The sequence below is a fragment of the Gymnodraco acuticeps genome, unplaced genomic scaffold, assembly GCF_902827175.1.
Source record: "Gymnodraco acuticeps unplaced genomic scaffold, fGymAcu1.1, whole genome shotgun sequence".
NCBI lineage: Eukaryota > Metazoa > Chordata > Actinopteri > Perciformes > Bathydraconidae > Gymnodraco > Gymnodraco acuticeps.
Window position 1 is genome coordinate 209,938 of NW_022990186.1, and position 18,637 is coordinate 228,574.

An 18,637-nucleotide genomic window follows, 5' to 3' on the forward strand; every position below is an offset into this window, starting at 1 on the left:
ATCTCTCTAAATTCTACAAACACCTGTCAGATGACTGTGAGATTGTGAGACAGCTCACACACAAGGAAAATATGTGGGAATGGACAGGAATGCACAAAGAAGCATTCAGCAGGCTCAAGGACAATATAGCCAAAACACCAGTACTGAAGTACTATGACCCACAAGAGGAACTGACATTGCAGTGTGATGCTTCAGCACTGACTCAAAAAGGGAAACCTGTAGCATTCGGGAGCAGAGCACTGACACCAACCGAAAGGGGCTATGCCCAAATAGAAAAATAATGTTTAGCTATTGTCTATGGCATGGAAAAGTTCCATCAATACACGTATGGCCGGAAAGTGACAGTACAGAGTGACCATAAGCCGTTGGAGAACAATGTCAAGAAGCCACTGTTAAGTGCACCAAAGAGACTCCAACGTATGTTGCTCAGACTTCAGAGATATGATTTTGATGTGATTTATGTCCCAGGTCGTGACATGTTACTTGCAGATACATTGAGTAGAGTATACTTACCAGAGAGCTCATCTGCAGGAACAGTGGAAGTTGAGATTGAGACGGTCAATATGGTGGCCTACTTGCCTATCTCTGAAGAGAGACTGAGCACAATCCGCTCTGCTACACAAGGAGACAAAACGCTACAGACACTTAGCAACACCATTCAGAAGGGATGGCCTAAACATAAGAAAGACACACCGATAGATATTATGCACTACTACTCATTCCAGGAGGAACTGAGTGTATAGGATGACATCATCTTCAGAGGGGAGAGAGCTGTCATCCCATATTCACTACAAAGGGACATCACCCGCCGGATCCACTCCTCTCACCTGGGTGTGGAGGCATGCCTCAGGCGTGCGAGAGAATGTGTCTACTGGCCGGGAATGAATGAACAGATAAAAACGTTCATAGTGAAATGTGACATTTGCAGATCAGTTGACACGAAACAACAAAAAGAGACACTACATCCACATGAGGTACCAGGCAGACCATGGGCCAAGGTTGGTACAGATTTGTTTACCTTTAACGATAAGAACTACCTCATTACAGTGGACTACTATTCCAACTTTTGGGAAGTTGACTACCTACCTGATACAAAGTCAAGTACTGTAATTAGGAAGCTGGAAGCTCACTTTTCCCGTCAGGGGATTCCGCTTATTCTTTTTTCGGACAATGGGCCCCAGTATTCGTCCCAAAAGTTCCAGCGTTTCAGTCGGCCGTGGGAGTTCGAGCACAAAACGTCGTCTCCTGGATACCCACAGAGCAACGGGAAGGCCGAGTCTGCTGTGAAAACTGCAAAACGACTGATGCTGAAAGCTAAGGCGGCGGGACAGGAGCCGTACCTGGCTATGTTGGATCACCGCAACACACCTACTCAAGGACTGACTACAAGCCCGGCTCAGGGACTGCTTAGCAGGAGGACCAGAACTCTACTACCTACTTGGGACAGTCTCCTACAACCCGAGGTGAAACAGACAACACAAGAGCGGATTGACAGGCAGGAGAAGCAAGCCACATACTACAACAGGACAGCTAAGGACATGGACATGCTCAAACAGGGAGACCGGGTTAGAGTTCAGCCTTACGAACCACACACGATCTGGAGGACGGCTACTGTGGTGGAGCCTGTTGACCACAGGTCCTACACGGTGCAGCTGGAGAATGGAGGTGTTCTAAGGAGGAATCAACGTCACCTGAGACGGGTCCAGGGCACAGTACCGAGTGTGACAGCCCGTACGGTGACTGTTGACACTCACACGACTCCAGAAACTGTTACAACCCCTGACAGAGTCATGTGTGACACACAACAGACTGTGACTACCAGAGCTGGCCGACCAGTTGTTAGGCCACAGTACTTGCAGGACTATGCACACTGATATGGGGTCACTGATGTGATGTGACTCAAGGACTTTGGGGGGGATTTAAAAGAAAAAATGTTGAGTGAAAATTGTATTTTGTAATTTGTATTTAAGAAAACAAATTAATAAGTGATTTTGTAGAGGTCTACACTTAAAAAGAAAACGGATGTTACAATAGTTGTTATATGTTTCCACACGGACCCTGTTGAGGGGAACACACACCGGAGTAGGCATGCGGATGAAGCCAGGGTGTAAATGTTATGCTACGTTCTATGTAAAAGTTTAATAAAGTGTAAGCAGCTAAAAGTGCTTCAACCGTCCATTCTTGTAATATGAGGGGCAAGAATGAAACAGAAAGGTACTGTATCGCGACACTGCCGTTAAAAACGATTCCTCCATTTCATTAGTATCTGTACTTTAAGAATGACATTGTTTTAATAAGAGCAGTATTTCCTGTGTGTGTTCAGCGCTCTGCTTCCACTCCCTGCAGTGCCTCCCTGTGACGTGCCGTTTTTTTTCTCTCATGCACGCTCTAGCTATCATATCATGTGACAATTGACAAAACGAGAAGCATGGCTGCAAGTGCGAGTGCTATTGCCGATGCGCCTCGGCTTAAATTGGAAGTATTTTTGTTACATCTCCGACAGCGAGGGCAAGCCTACGGACACCACGAGGCGTTCTAGAATGAGTGAGGAACATTTAGAAACCCTTGTTTTCTTGGCCAAAAACAGGGGTAGACTTTTTTTTAAACGTCATCATTTAAGTAGTGCTGACACAGGCGACAGAGGTCCACAGTTTCCCCGCAGCGAGGCGCCCCCCCGTTGACAGTTCACGTTGTTCACTCATTGTGTTGAATGTCATTTCTTATTGTGTCTTATGTCTTATGTCATTTCTTATTTCTTAATGTCAAATCTATTTTGAATTTTGACAAAAAAGTAGTTTGAGATGATACTGCTATTTTAGTTAATAGCGATTCTTGTCATTTTACCTTGAATGCCATTGCTTTAATTTATTTTATATATTATTTATATATATTATATATATATATATATATAATAAAGCACAATAATGACATTTAAGACGGTTTCCCCTTTTTTAAGATATTGTAATTCTTGACTTGGTATCGGTATCGAAACAAAATGTTGGTATCGTGACAACACTACAATGTACTGTACGCAGTGACAAACCCACAGGTTTGATTATTTACCATTTAATCCCTTTCTGTTATCTTAACCTGAAATGATTTCTTTGTTTTTTTACAGATACTTGTATTTTTATTATCTCCAAACTATATTTAATTCTTCTTCCAAAGCTCAATCCATGATGTTTGTACATGAGCCTTAAATGTAATCTTATGTGAAAGCCTTGGATTTAAAAACATCCCTTTATTCAGTCCAGATGAATGGTCCCTGTTTTAGTTCTGATCGAAGAATGGAATTATATTGACATGCATGAATAAATCACACAAGTACTTTCTCCTTCCTGATAAACAGGTCTATTTAAAACGGTATCTAAATTAAGGCTTTCTTATCATCTGCCGTGCAGTGTGAGAGGTCAGTGGAAGGGGCCATCTGTCTCTGCTTCCTGTGTCATTACCTCTGGAAAAGATACATCTACAGCAGAAGCTATATTTGAATACACACATGTAGACTACTGTTGAGTAATTTCATCCTCTGGTAGGATGGATAGTTGCAACTGAATGCTGCTTCTCAATTTTTGGTTTTGACGCTACTGTCCAGTAACAATGAAAAATGAAAAAATATGTCTTGCTATGTTCCTAAGATGATCAAAGGCTGATTAAGTCATTGTTTAAATGATGTTAACATTTAAGAATGGATTCTCTTTGCGCTGATGCAGATTGATATAACTGCTTTGTTGTAAGTTTGATTTGTTGAGTGTTAACAAAGTGGTATGTACAGGAAGCTAATTGTATTTGTCAGTGTGGCAGCAGAGACACATTGCAGGCTCATTTCCACAACTGGCAGTGAACAAAGTATCATCGTATCGTATTGTGTCCCAAGATACTTAAACCCACATGTCCTTCAATATCATGACCAACTGTGTGTGAATGTGTGTGTATGATGCAGCCTCTGCTTCTGTATGAATGTGTGTGAAAACAGAACATGTGCTATATAAATGCAGTCCATTTACCAGTGAAGTAGGCCCTATACCACCTTCAGCCTGACACTGTATTCTTTCTGCTTTTTTGCATCTAAATTCAATGAAATGTTTTTTTGTCAATTAGTAACCATTTATTCCTGCAAGCATTACGGATTGGTGTGACTGCATATACACACATGCACACACCATGCCACCACTGTCCCTTCTCATTTGTCCCTGTCCAATCAATCAGAGCCAGCCCCTCTGTGCTGTCAGTAAAGGGGGATTGACGTCCAGCAGACTGTGAGTGAAGGCTGTTATGGCCCAGCAGCTTCTGGGTTTGAACCCCCATTACAAGCCAGGATACTCTGTATCCCCCCCCCCCCCCCACACACAGTAGATCAATAGCAGCGATTACATGCTGTCTGCAGGGTGCTGCATCGGCACCGAGATGACACCCAGTCAATTCCATCGGGCTCCTCTCTCTCCTTATGAACCTGTACACATTGTTTATCCAACGCATAGACTCACTCTGCCTTGTAGTTGCACGTGGAAAAAAGTGTGTAATGAATGTGTGTGTGTGCGTGCGTGCGTGCATGCGTGCATGCGTGTGTGTGTGTTGTGTGTGTGTGTGTTGTGTGTGTGCAGGCAAGATTACTTGGCAGGAAATGTCAGAAATATTGCATGAGAGAATTTCTTTGAGGATTTCAGGCTCTTATTCTCAATGTTATTTCACTTGCGAGAGCTATTTGAGGAATGTGAATGTGAGTCAACATCTAAAAATAGTAAATCATCCTGGAAATGTAAGTGGCTGTTTGTAATTGATTTTGGGGATTTTTATTTATTTTTGTGGAGGGTAGAATGACTCAGTTTGGCGGTCTGTGGAGTTCTTATGTCATGTGCTGCCACTAGAGGACTGTCAATCAAAACTACTACAAAAGAAGTAGCATGGGATTATGGGAGTTTTTCTTCATTTCTGTTATTTCAGTCAGTTTTCCCAGTTAGAAGCTAATTAGAAGCAGATTCCTAGATTGTTCTTTTTCCTGGAGGTTTTTACTGGGAGTCGAATTATCCACAAAGGTATCCTCCTTTCTAAAATAACTAGACCCTGTGAGTAAAACCCATAGCAACAATAAATAAAGCAATGTTAAAAAAATATCTTTCTCCGATGCAATTTGGCTGCAGTATTTCGTTAAAAATGATCAAGCTCCAAAAGTGTGTTGTAATTATGTTCCTCAAAACTGGGTTAAAATGTTGGATTTTTCTTTGTTTAAAAGAAAATAATATTTTTTTTAAACGCATCTTCGGAGTCTGTGTTTCTCACTCCTTATTTAATTCATGTTTTCCAGTCTGATTCCTTTCAGTTCTTTATATTTTGTAAAGAACCATGAAGTTCTGCCAAATGTCGATGACATTTACTCACTTTATTTACAATATTCGAGTCACAATTCAGGAATTGTGGGTGATGTTTTACTTCTCTTAAAGGTCCCATGTCATGGCCATTTCTACTGATCATAATTCCATTGTTGAGGTCTGCTAGAATATATTTAAATTGTGCAATTTTCCAAACTCACATTGGTTTCTCACAGCATCTCTGTATAGTATGTGTATTCACTCTCTTTCCTACACGGCTTGTTGGAGCTCCTGCCCCCCCCTCCCTGTGAGCCCAGTGGCCGTCTGCGAGACAGCGAGACACAGTGAAACCCAGCCCGAGCACACACACACACCCGCAGCCTGGCTGTGAGTTTGTGTGTGTGCTCACACACAAACTCACAGCCTCGCCGCATCCCGCCGTCTCAGGCGGAGAAATCGACGGAGCTGCAGCTGAGAAAAGATTGAGTGTGTGTGTAACGTAACGGCTCCACGGACGTAACGTTACGTTACGTCACTATACCCAAATACGTTTCTATCCCCAAGAAAAAAACAATGGAAAAAGAGAAATGTCCAACGAGGCGTTCTGGGGCAGCATAGACAGGTCTTTTCTGTGTTAGAGTTTTACTCGCTACAGGGTGTACTTTGAGGGTTTGTGACTCTGCAGACCGTTTACATGCAGAAAAAGCTACATAACACACAAGGGGACGGGTAATAACCGGAGAAGCATGACATGGGACCTTTAAAGTGTGTGATCCAATCAACCCTGTGAAATGGGGCGAAGCCTGCGAGCTAGTTCAGGCAGTCAACTCGAGCACTTATGCTGCATTCATACATAACGCCCCCTTGCCACTCTACAACCAACCAAACAGAGTCTCCTTAATACGCCGCTCTATTTAACCTGCCAGATCTCTCTCCATGCATTGCTTGCTGCTGCTATTGCTGCAGCTACCTCTACGTCGCTGCTGCTTGCCTGCCCCACCACCACCCCAGCTTCCACCTGTAGGCTCGGGGTTAGTTATTTAATCATCACTCATCGTGCTATGTATATCTATGGAGTGATGATGCCCGAGCCTAGTCGCCAAACTCAACTATATGCTACTTCTAATAAACATGTTAAAGGAACACGTGAGTTGTCTGACTGAAAGTGTTATCAGGTAGGTGTCCATTGCAAAAAAAGCAGAACATTACAACGTAATGGACTGTGGCACAGTTATATTGGGCCTCTCTGCACACTGCCTCCACATTATTACAGCCAGGCAGACCTGAAGCTGACCTGAGGATAAAAGTATAATGTGTACAATCTTGACGCAGCAAGTTTCCTCTTGGCCTGCCATATAACATGCAGCTCCATCTCACTGAGCTCTATGAATGAGCGCCCGCTAACTAGGTCGACTAGCTAAAGTTAGCATAGCGAGACATAGCAGCTGCTTCACTGACCTGCTGTGGTCAAGTTCTCGGCTAGTCCTTAAAGAACTACATTTTTGTTTAAAGGTACTTCATGTTATTAGTGCTATTTTAGGAAAACTGTTCGATTGAATGATCTGAAGGCACCTCACAGTTTGCATCTGCAACACTGATTTCATAAAGTCTGGACAGAGATGTGCAACATTGTTTACTCAAGCTGACATTATGAAAATGCAGTATAAGATATTGTTCTGAAATTCATTAAGTTGTTTGTTTGTGGACAGTACAAGGAGAAAGTCCCGTGCATTTTGGTGGCTCTCCCAATATTTCTTTTTAATAGTTGTACCATAATACACTTCGGTCCTTTACACTCACAGAACGTATGAAATGTATGTCAATCGTGTGTTACATAAGTGAATATGGCATATGAAACAACTGCATCTGACTGTCAAATGAAAAACTCTTTAGAAGTAAATAACAGTAAAGGAAAAAGGCCTTAACTACACAATAATACCTAATCCAACTGAAAGACTATAAGGACTGTTATCCACACCGAATACGGTCTATGATACTTTTGATTTCACATCCATATGATATTCATCCCTTCGTGCTACTTTAGGAAAACTGTTAGATTGAACAATCTGAAGGCACATCACTGTTTGCATCTGCTACATTTTATTTAATTCCAAGCCTTCTAGATTTTAGATGTGTGATAAACTCACAGCTGGGACAAAATGGGAAAGCTACCAAATACTTCCTGTTGTACTGTCCACAAAAAAACTCCCTAAAGTCTTTCAGAACAATAAGTTGTTATGCGTTTTCATGATGTCACCTTGAGTAAATAATGTGACACATCTCTCTCCAGAATCACACGCAACCCTAACCCTAACTTTAATTTAATCATCTTCCGTTCTTACATTACACCGCATTACAAGACCTGTGTCAAATTGTGGCTGCAATGTGAAATCAATTATTCCCGGCTGTACTAACAAACAAAAGGAGGGTGGGGGCCTTCCTATTGCAGCTTCTTCTAATAATAAAAAGGCTCAGGTGTGGCACTCCCCACCCCCAAGCCGATGGGTGCTGTAATCCCACGGTGGATTATTCTGAGTAGTAATTAGATCAGATGATCATTTTAGTAGAACTAAACCATGTGTGTAGCTCAGGGCTGGACAATAAAAGGATTTCTGATATACGGCACAATGACTAACACTTGGATGGAAGTCAAATGCTTCAAATCCTGAACAGATGACTGAACAGAGATTGTGGGCTGTGCTGGATGTTTTTTTCATTCATGGCCATGGGTTGTAATGTGTGCAACCTAATGTGTTCACTGTGCAACAATCTCTTATGTCACCTTATTCCTTGAAGCATAGGAGTGGTGTACTGTAACTATGTGCTTGCATACCAATCAAGTTGCAATATCTGGGGCTCCATAGTGAAGCCTCTGTGGAAGTGCCACAAACTGCTGTGGGGCTGGCTGCAGATGGGAGCAACTTCCATAGACCCCCATGTTGACATTTCCAACTTTACAGCAGAAATAAACATGCATCTGCCCTGGTTCAAAAACCATATTCTCTGTATAGTTAGATTCCCCCTTTATGACAACTTTGGGGGGTGTTCATTTCTCATAACTCACCTGGTAAAGTTGCACTTTTCTTTTACATGTGATGTTTTGGTGTTTTGTTTCTTTCCGTTAACCGTCAAGTGTGTGTTTCTCTTAGTATCCTAAGATACTGTTATGTTTGGCGGTGAAAAAAAAAAATTGTTATTATGAAGGGCAGACCATCTATTTGTATTTATTTGTTTTTTTTAGAAAGGGGCAGGTCACATATTCTTCTCCCTGCTCCTTTTCGCTCAATGGTAGAGTCATGTTTTGTGGCAATTATTGTACATTTGGTTTTGCGTACCATGAGCGGGACAAATAAAAATGAAATGAAATGAAATGAAATATTAAAGGGGACCTATTATGCAAAATCCACTTTTTCATGTCTTTTATACATCAACATGTGTCCCCTCTGTGTTAAGAGATTCTGAAAGTTCCAGGAAAAAATATTCACTCACTTTTTGTCCTGATCCATTTCTATAAAAACCTGTCTGAAAATGAGCTGATCAGATCTTGGCCACTTTATGATGTCATAACGTATTTTTGGCTTGTGTAACCATTAGCCAATCACCAACCAAGGTATCACCTTATCACCTGAATCCTCTCCTAGAGCACCATTGAGTTCTTTGTAACCAAATCTCTCTCAGAGGGGCGTGGGGAGGGGCTCCTTATTTTCATCTAAAGCAGGGGTGCCCAACCAGTCGATCGCGATCGACCGGTTGATCGCGGGGAGATTCCCAGCAAGATTCGTCTAAAAATAGAACAACAATATTCAGTTTTATCGTTAATGTCCTATATTATAACATAATCTTCCTGTGCCAGAATAATGCACTTGAACGCATCAAAGATTTGTGATTGGCCGGCGTGACCCCATGTGTCATGGCGTGGCTGGTGGGCACTAGTTCGCTGACGTTGTCCGTGTCAACTGGAGTGACAGTCCGCACACACACAAGACTGCAATTATGGCAGAAGCAAAAGAGCCCAAAATATATAATTTTCACTCCGAGTGGGAGGATGATTATTTTTGTATCTATTCCAATTCAAAGTCCATCTGTCTCATCTGCAATGCGAGCGTGGCTTTATCGAAGAAGGGTAATTTAGGAGCGGCATTTCAAAACAGTGCACAAACGCTACGAGACGGAATTCCCTCCTAATTCTGCCCTACGCTCCAAAAAGGGGAGGGGCCTGAAAGGACAGCTAAATGCACAGCAGTCCATTTTCACCAGGCCCAACATCAAGAGCAAGGCTGCTACCATAGCATCTTATCGTGTCAGTCACGTTCTTGAGAAACACATGAAGTCTTTCAAAGACGGCGAAGTTGTGAAAGAAGCATTCCTGGAGGCTGCCGACGCGCTTTTGGGGGACAGTAAAAATAACAGTAGCATTTCAACAGGTTTTTGATATAATAAAAACTCAAGTTAGATATCGTTATTAATCAGCTGTAAGTTTTAGTTTGTTTGAACTTATTCATTATAATTATTGTACAAAATGGTATAAGAATGCAAACATTAAGATCTGTTCTGTTTAAATTGATTATAGTCTATTATCAATTCAGGTTAAGAAACTAGTGTTGCTGGCATCCTATTTGAAAGGCATTTATTTGTATACTCTACTAAAATGCAACAAAAAAAAAGGATTTGATTAGATTCCTGTGTAGCTTCAGATCTGAGTTGTTTTATTAGTAAGCATAATTTATACTTTTGTAGCAACACTATTTTTATATAATGGCAAAGAAAGGGTTCAGAGTCTTTTCTTTTTTTCCTGTGTCATATGTGGCAGCACTATTCAATGTTTCTTGAAAACATTACCCACTGTAGTATGTGACGTGTGAATAAACACCAACTCTGTATCAACAACACTGTTGTGTAACTTCAGTTAAATACTTGTATGTGTGTAGATTAGAAAGAGGTAAGATAAAGGATCTGCAGTATTTTATGAAGTATTCATCGTACAAAGGTCAGTTTTATACAAGTAGAAGTGTGTATTTACCTGGTAGTACGCTGTCAGTAATGGCTACGCCTCTCTATTTGGACTGGTAGATCTCGGCAGACTGGCAACTTTAAAAGTAGCTCTCGGTTCAAAAAAGGTTGGGCACCCCTGATCTAAAGTAACAGACAGAGAATCAGCACTTTTGAAACAGGGCTGAAACAGAGAGGATTATGGGATGCTGCAATGATCTGTTTGGTGTTTGGAGCCAAACACTTCAGAGACATGTTTGTATACAGTATATCTGAGACCTGTAATATATTATTGAAAAACAGTATAATAGGAGACCTTTAAAGCATCAAGTAAAGAAAAAATGAGGGCGCGGCCAGCTGAGTAACAAGGAAGTGCCTCACTGCTTGCTAGCGGCTGGTTGTTCGCATGCCATTAGCTCATCGTTTAGCTCCGTTAGCTGGCTGGCTGTGTGATACAGTGCGGCTCCGCCTGCTCAGCTTATCCGGAGCACACACCTTGAACTCTGCCGTATCTTTGGGGTTTTTTTCGATGAAGAAAGGGTTTTGGAACATTTGATAAAATCATGTCCCTAAAAAAAGCCAACAATAAATCAGTTTTCTTCCCGCTGGATAACAAATCAGGGAATGTCTAACATGGGATTTAAAAGACTTTATATCCCATGGTCATGTCTAATGCATTAGTGCTTATTAATATAAACTGTGTTCCATGCTGACAAAGTGCTAACATGTATCTCCACCAGAATAATGTTTGTTTTCAATGTTGTGTTTATATATATTATTGGCCTCATGGCTCGCTCCAAACACACCAACCTATTCACGGTCTCACATGATGTGTAGATGTTGGTGTAAATGGAATGATGTGTGTGTGTGTGTGTGTGTGTGTGTGGTGTGGGTGTGTGTGTAATGTTGTGTGTGGTGTGTGGGGTGTGTGTTGAATGTGTGTGTGTGTGTGTGTGTGTGTGGGTGTGTGTGTGGTGTGTGTGTGTGTGGTGGTGTGTGTGTGTTGTGTGGGGTGGGTGGGTGTGTGTGGTGTGTGTGTGGGTGGGTGTGTGTGTGTGTGTGGTGTGGGTGTGTGTGTGTGTGGTGTGGTGGATGAATCTGTGTGTGTGTGTGTGGATGATGTGTGGGTGTTGTGTAGTGAATAGTGTTGTGTGTGTGTTGTGTGTGTGTGTGTGGGTTGTGTGTGTGTGTGTGTGGTGTGTGTGTGGGTGTGGAGTAAGGGTGTGTGGTTGTGTGTGGGCGTGTGGTGTGGGATGTGTGTTGTGCTGTGTGTGTGTGTGTGTGTGTGTGTGTGTGTGTGTGTGGGTGTGTGTGTATATGGTGGAGTCGCTCTGGTTCTTGGTGTTGCTGCAGGCTCTGTGCAGCTGCTGTGTGAGTTTATCTCAACTGATGTAATGCTTTGTCTCTTTTAAAATGAATTATTTCTCAATACACTTGTTCAAAATGTGTGTGTGTATGTGCTTGTGTGGAAGATGTCACTAATGTCTTTAATCCTTGTTGAAGAAAATGTATTTTTTAACCCGTTATCGGAATGAGAATATCTTTAATGTCATCAAACTTAATTTAGTTTTAAACTGTAGTATGTGCGTATGTGTTTGGCTACTGCCTGAATAATCTTGATATAAGCTTTTCCTATAAATAAAATCATTCCTGATCCTAAATATCTTGGTTTCTTCTTTTCTCAGGTCACATTGTTCTGTTGTCTTACATAATACACTTTAGTAAAAACATCTTAATTATATATTTATTTTCTCTTGTATTTATTTGCATTTGATTTTGAGGTAATTTGAGGACACTGAAATAATATTAGTATTCCGTCAGCTAATAGATGCATCACATCCTTCTTCATCTATGTCCTGGCGCCTTACCATGGGGGGGCTCATCCTACATTTCAGATTAGCTTTTTTTCACCAACAATGCTGTCTTATCTTGATGCTTGATACATGTGAGAAATTAGCAAACCATACATTTGGGACATTTGTGACTTTTTATGCTGTCCCATAACACCGTCTCTAAAACACACTTTTCTAATCATAATTATTCATTTCACTTGGAAGCCTCTCACTTCCACAGTGCAGTCAGAAAGTGTGCCGGCTGCCTGTCTCAATGTTCCTATAGCAGGGGGCTCTAATCCAATCATCTCTCTCACTGAGCATATCTCTTCTGTACGTGTGTTTATGTGTGTGTGTGTGTGTGTGTGTGTGTGTGTGTGTGTGTTGTGGGCGCAAAACCCCATACTTCCTACCTGTGTGAGTCCTGCTGCTTCACCTGTCTCTAGCTCTTCTCCCTGCTATTTGTCCTCTGGTCAGAGTGTTTCTGTGTATTCAGAGGGTTGTGTGTAGGGTTGTCATCGTGTCTGACCTCACATTTGTGTTGACAGCTTTTCAAATAACGGATAACTCTGATCTTTGGCCCTGAGTTTGGACCCCCGCCCAGAGAGACGGATTGTTTTCCTGCTGTCTCTCTGTCTGTCCCTCTGTCTCTGTTTGTCTCTGCTGTCCCTCTGTCTGTCTCTGGGGTCCCTCTGTCTGTCTGTCCCTCTGTCTGTCTGTCCCTCTCTCTGCTGTCCCTCTGTCTGTCTGTCCCTCTGTCTGTCTGTCCCTCTGTCTGTCTGTCTGTCTGTCTGTCTGTCTGTCTGTCTGTCCCTCTGTCTGTCTGTCTGTCCCTCTCTCTGCTGTCCCTCTGTCTGTCTCTGCTGTCCCTCTGTCTGTCTCTGGGGTCCCTCTGTCTGTCTGTCCCTCTGTCTGTCTGTCCCTCTCTCTGCTGTCCCTCTGTCTGTCTGTCCCTCTCTCTGCTGTCCCTCTGTCTGTCTGTCCCTCTGTCTGTCTGTCCCTCTGTCTGTCTGTCTGTCTGTCTGTCTGTCTGTCTGTCCCTCTGTCTGTCTGTCTGTCCCTCTCTCTGCTGTCCCTCTGTCTGTCTCTGCTGTCCCTCTGTCTGTCTCTGGGGTCCCTCTCTCTGCTGTCCCTCTGTCTGTCTCTGGGGTCCCTCTGTCTGTCTGTCTGTCCCTCTGTCTGTCTGTCTGTCCCTCTGTCTGTCTGTCTGTCCCTCTGTCTCTGCTGTTTATGATAAGGTCAGATCAGATTTACTTAATTGATTAATTGATTTTCTTAAATTATTAAATGTATGAGAAATAAAGAGTTTACTATTTGAATCAAAAGGGTGGTGTTAATTGTTGCCATACTCAAGAGACTGTGAATGGCAGGAGCTTGGAGGAGAAAATGTGTCTTGTTGTAGTTTTATTTGACAGACGACAGTGTAGAAATATGCATGGAGCGATAGAGGGGGGGGGGGGGGGGCAATCAGTTTTGTGGCGTGCACCACTCACTGTCCAAGGAGAAAAGTATTTCATTATTTTTCAGATACACCACCCTTCAGCTGAGATCCAGACTGAGAGGTGATGTAGAACAGCAGCTGACTGTAGAAGATGCATTACAGCTGAGAGAATGGAGGAGTCACTGCAGAGGATTCTGGTTGTGGTTGTGTACTTTACAGGATCACCTTTTCTTTTAAGGCTAATTCTAACATGACTTGGATTTCTTTTTTTAGATAAACCTTCTAGCTTAAAGGGGACCTATTATGCTATATTTGAAACATATATTGTAGGGCAATGCCTATACAAAACATGTCTGTGAAATTTTTTGCTTAAAATACCAAACAGATCACCCATAGCATGCCTCATACTGCTCATACCCCTCTATTCCAACCCTGTTCCAAAAAGGCTGATTCTGTGACCGTAGCTTTAAATGGAACAGCTGCTGCTAGCCACGCCCCTTTGTAGTGTCACCCAGCTTTCCCCTGCTAAGAGAGTTTTCTACCGAGAGAAACTCAGCTAAACGCTGCCATGATTAAACGCCATATTATGTTCCAAACCACATCAAGCATTATTTCTAAAACAGTATGGAGCTCAAACGCTTTCTCTCTCGCGGGTTTGCCTCAAGGGCAGTACCTTTTTATATCCTGCTTATTTACACATACTCTCTCCAGTACAGCGTTAGCTCTGAGTGTTAGCGATGCTAATGTAAACACAGAGCATATTACTCCCAAAACACGCCGCGCATTGTTTCTGATACAGCACATAGGTTGACATGTTCTTTCTTAAGTGTTTGCCGCGAGAACAGTGCCATTATATGTATTATATATAACAACTTTACTCTAAGTGCCTCCTGCAAACATCCTGCTGAATACACAGACACACAGCTGCGAGAAGGGATTCAGACTCTATACGGAGGCGATAGGTTTGGACGTGTCACGTGTGCCGGAGGTGATAGGTTGGGACGTGTCACGTGTGCCCAGAGACGATAGGTTGGGACGTGTCACGTGTGCCACACGTCGCCAATTACGTCATAGCAGGACCCAAATACTGGATCAGCTCTGCTGTATACCCCGTTTTTTGTTTTTTTAGAGATGTGGGTAAGGAGGAAAAGAGAGAGGGTTTTATTTTCTGAAACTTTGTGAGTCTCCTTACGCACCGGGGACACATATTTATGTAAAACATCAGAAAGTGCATTTTGCATGATAGGTCCCCTTTAAGCATGAAATAAAAAATACCTGCAGTTCAACTTTGACTTTCACTCCACAGACCTGTGACATCACTTGGATACACTTATATTTTGGGGCCAATTGTTATGTTTTTGTCACGGTTTATTCAAAAATCATCAATTAGGATGAGCCATTTGCTCTATAAATAATGGTTAAATAGTGCAAGTAACAAACCAAGCAGTCTTACAGATTTCCAATCCAGCCTACATCCAGAATATCCATTGCTGTTTTCACTTTATTCTTACCAACAAATCATGTCTTGAAGTATGACCAAGCATCAAGCCATTTGTACGCCTTCAGGCTTTACTTTGTGTGTGTGCTGTTACAAGAGCTACATATTAACCTGGGATCCTGATTCCAGGCAACATTTCAAAGTCAGTGGAGCTCTGGTTCTTTGGTAAATTGTGAGGATCACTGTGTTAGTGATAACTGACTTTTTCTTTTTTTCCCTTAAGCTGAAAAGAGCCATTATCAGTCAACGTAAAAAGTGATGGGGGATTCTTGTCAGGTTTACACTTTATTTGTGCCGATGAATTTAGAAAAACAATCTTGGCTAGATTTAAATAGGAGCAGGTTTGATGTGAAATGTACAGTTATTTTATTAAATTGCAAGTTGCTTGAATAAGAAAAATGTATTAGAGCACCCATGATGCTTTATCGACCCTATGTGAATCCAATTCATTGGCCTCTTTTCACAGCAGACATTTGACTTGGAATGGAAAAGCAGTTTTTGAAATAAAATGCAATGCAGCAATGAACAGTGCTACCAGCTAGCTGTATTGGGACATTTGATATGTCAAAAGTTCATTCTATTTTAGATTTTACCGCACACATTTGAATGAATACTTTGTTTTATTATTTAACATATCATTCATTGGTAGCTTCAGGGGCGGACTGGCCATTGGGAATACCGGGAGTTTCCCCGGTGGGCCGGTGCTGTGTGTGGGCCGGAGGGCCAAAAAAAAAAAAAAGAGCAGAATTCACCTCAGCCCTCGAATGTTTCACTTAGTTCTGACAGCAACATTGATTCTACATGTTTGTAAGCATGACACATCTGAGCTGTTGAAGCCAGACTTTAGTTAGCTGCTGGAGAAGAGCATTCCTCTGATTAGCCTGCTGTAGTAACACCTTATACCTTCATCCTTTGGACTTTAACATAGCTGTGGTGATCGTGGAGCTGCACAGCTCTGCCTGCCAGGAATGTGTCTCTGTTGTGGCTGGCTGGGTGGAAGCAGCCTGTCACACACAGCAGAGAGGGAGAGTTAAGACGCTGGATGTGGATCCAGACTGGATTCCTTTTGTTAGATTTATATTCCGATTTATAGACTAGAGTCTTGGCTTGATTTGAAGAAGTCGTGACCTTAAAATATGTTGGTTATCGATGTCTCGGTAAGCCGGAATTGACAATCCTGGACGCAAATGAGCCAAGAAACCAGATGGTTAATGACATAAATGTCACAACTGTCCTCAGCAGAGATAACAATGAAACTGTACCCAGATCTGTGGAATTATCTGTGTCATATCTCCTAGGACGTGGTGTGTGGGTGTTCTTCTGTCAACCCTCTTTAACATGCATCTCTATGACACCAAGGTGCAATAATGTCAAAACAAACAGAGACTATGACACCACTTATGTGCAATTTGTTCATAACTACTATTATTATGACTACTGTCTGCTACTTCTTAGGTAGTCCATTCCAACAATAATCTGTATGTTATTATGTAAATATATTATATTATTTTATTTACAACTGCATCTACCCGCTACAACACTTTTCTACATTTATTTTATTTCATAAATACTGCTTACTTACCTATTTTTCATGAATGTGTACTTCTGTAAAAAATGTTTACTCTTTATAATTTTAAATACTATGTGCTTGCCTTTTTATCTAATAGTGTGTTATTTGTATTGTATCGTCTCTACTGCTGTAACAAGGTAACTCTCCCCTCTCTGGGACAGATAAAGGGATTCAGGAGACTGGTGACTGGTCCAATATATCCACCATGACTTGGTCACATTGTGTCCATTTCCTTTTGTGTTCTTTAGATATACCCTGAAATAATAATACTTTAAAGGGGAGAATTTGCTTTGCAGGCTACATATCAGGACCAATCATTGATTCATTTATAACAATATATTCATAGAGCCTATAGAAAAGTCTAGCCAAAAACAACTATGACTTTATAAAGTTTCCTGGATGTGGATCTTCCTTCTTTTGGCCATCTTTTTTATTGAGAATGTCCTCCCAAGAAAATGACAGCAAGTATTTTGTCATTTGTCAAAATGCCTGCAAAGTGAATAATGACTCTCTGCTGCAAGAAGCAAATGGGGAACCAGTGTGACACTGAACTGACCCTCAAACCCTCAGAGGGAAGGCTGTGTCTGTATTGGTCAACAAATCCAGACAGTGACTCAAACTGTAATCTCACCTCGTAGTTGTTGTGTCCTTACAAACCAAACCTTGAAAAGGGCAGGCAGAGAATGGTCATAAGGGGATTTGTAAAAGTTTGTAAGGAAATGTTCTGTCCAATAGCGGTGCCCCATCAAAACATTTCTTTAACTTTGTCCGTGGTGCTGAAGCGTACAGTGGGTTAACTGCAGAGGTGGCAAAAGTACACACTCTATTTACTTAAGTATACATACAGATACTTGTGTAAAAAAAGACTTTAGTAAAAGTAGAAGTACTGATTCAACTTGTTACTTAAAGTGGACCTATTATGCTACATTGGAAACACATATTGTAGGGCCATACATAGGTATGGCAGTGAGTGGTATGGCACAAAACATGTCTGTGAAGTTTTTTGCTTAAAATACCAAACAGATCACCCATTGTAGCCATGCCTCATACTGCTCATACCCCTCTTTTGCAGCCCTGTTAGAGAAACGCAGATTTTGGGTCCTTAGCTTAAAAAAAAAAAGAGGAGGCGGAGCTAATGCCTGATCAAAATTCTACCGGAGATAAAGTTAAATTCTGCTGTGATAAAACGCCATCCTGTTCTAAACCACGTCAAGGATTATTTCTGAAACAGTATGGAGCTCAAATGCTTTTTCTCTTGCAGGTTTATCACAAGGTGAGTTCCTTTTTTGATTTCCTGCTTTTTAAACACATGTGCTCTTCAGTACAGGTTAGCTCTGAGTGTTAGCGAGGTTTGCTAATGTAAACAAAGACGAGATTACGTCCAAAACACGTCAGGCATTGTTTTTGATAGCAACTTTCTGTGGGTCCGCTGCTGATTTGACGTCATATCGGCAGCAAATCTGTATCCGCTCGTTGTACACCCGTTTTTAAAATATTTGGGTACGGAGGAAAAGAGAAAGGGTTTTATTTTCTGACGCTGCGTGAGTTCCCCGACGCACCGGGGACACATGTTTATGTATAAAATACATCAAAAAGTGCATTTTGCATGATAGGTCCCCTTTAAAGAGCCTGTGACAGCCTCCCAACAACTGTTGTGCAATGAAATATTGGGCTACTAGCAGGCTTGGATTTTCGTCATTTTAGGGGCAAGGCCATTTGGCCTTTGGTGTCACACATTTTTTTAGGGCGCAAAGGCCACATGCCAGGGCACAAAGACCATTGAGGGAAAAATTGGGATTTGGAGCTTAAAAATAAATAACTTCACTTTCTAATGACAACAAATAAATCACTTTTTTAATATCAATAATCATATAGGCCTATGCCTCCTTAGTATTACCGTATATAAAATGAAATACTTTACTTTGAATAATTAGTGTTTGGTATGTTTTACATCTACTACTCCCATTCACAAATCCGAAATTAAATCTAAAAATCAAA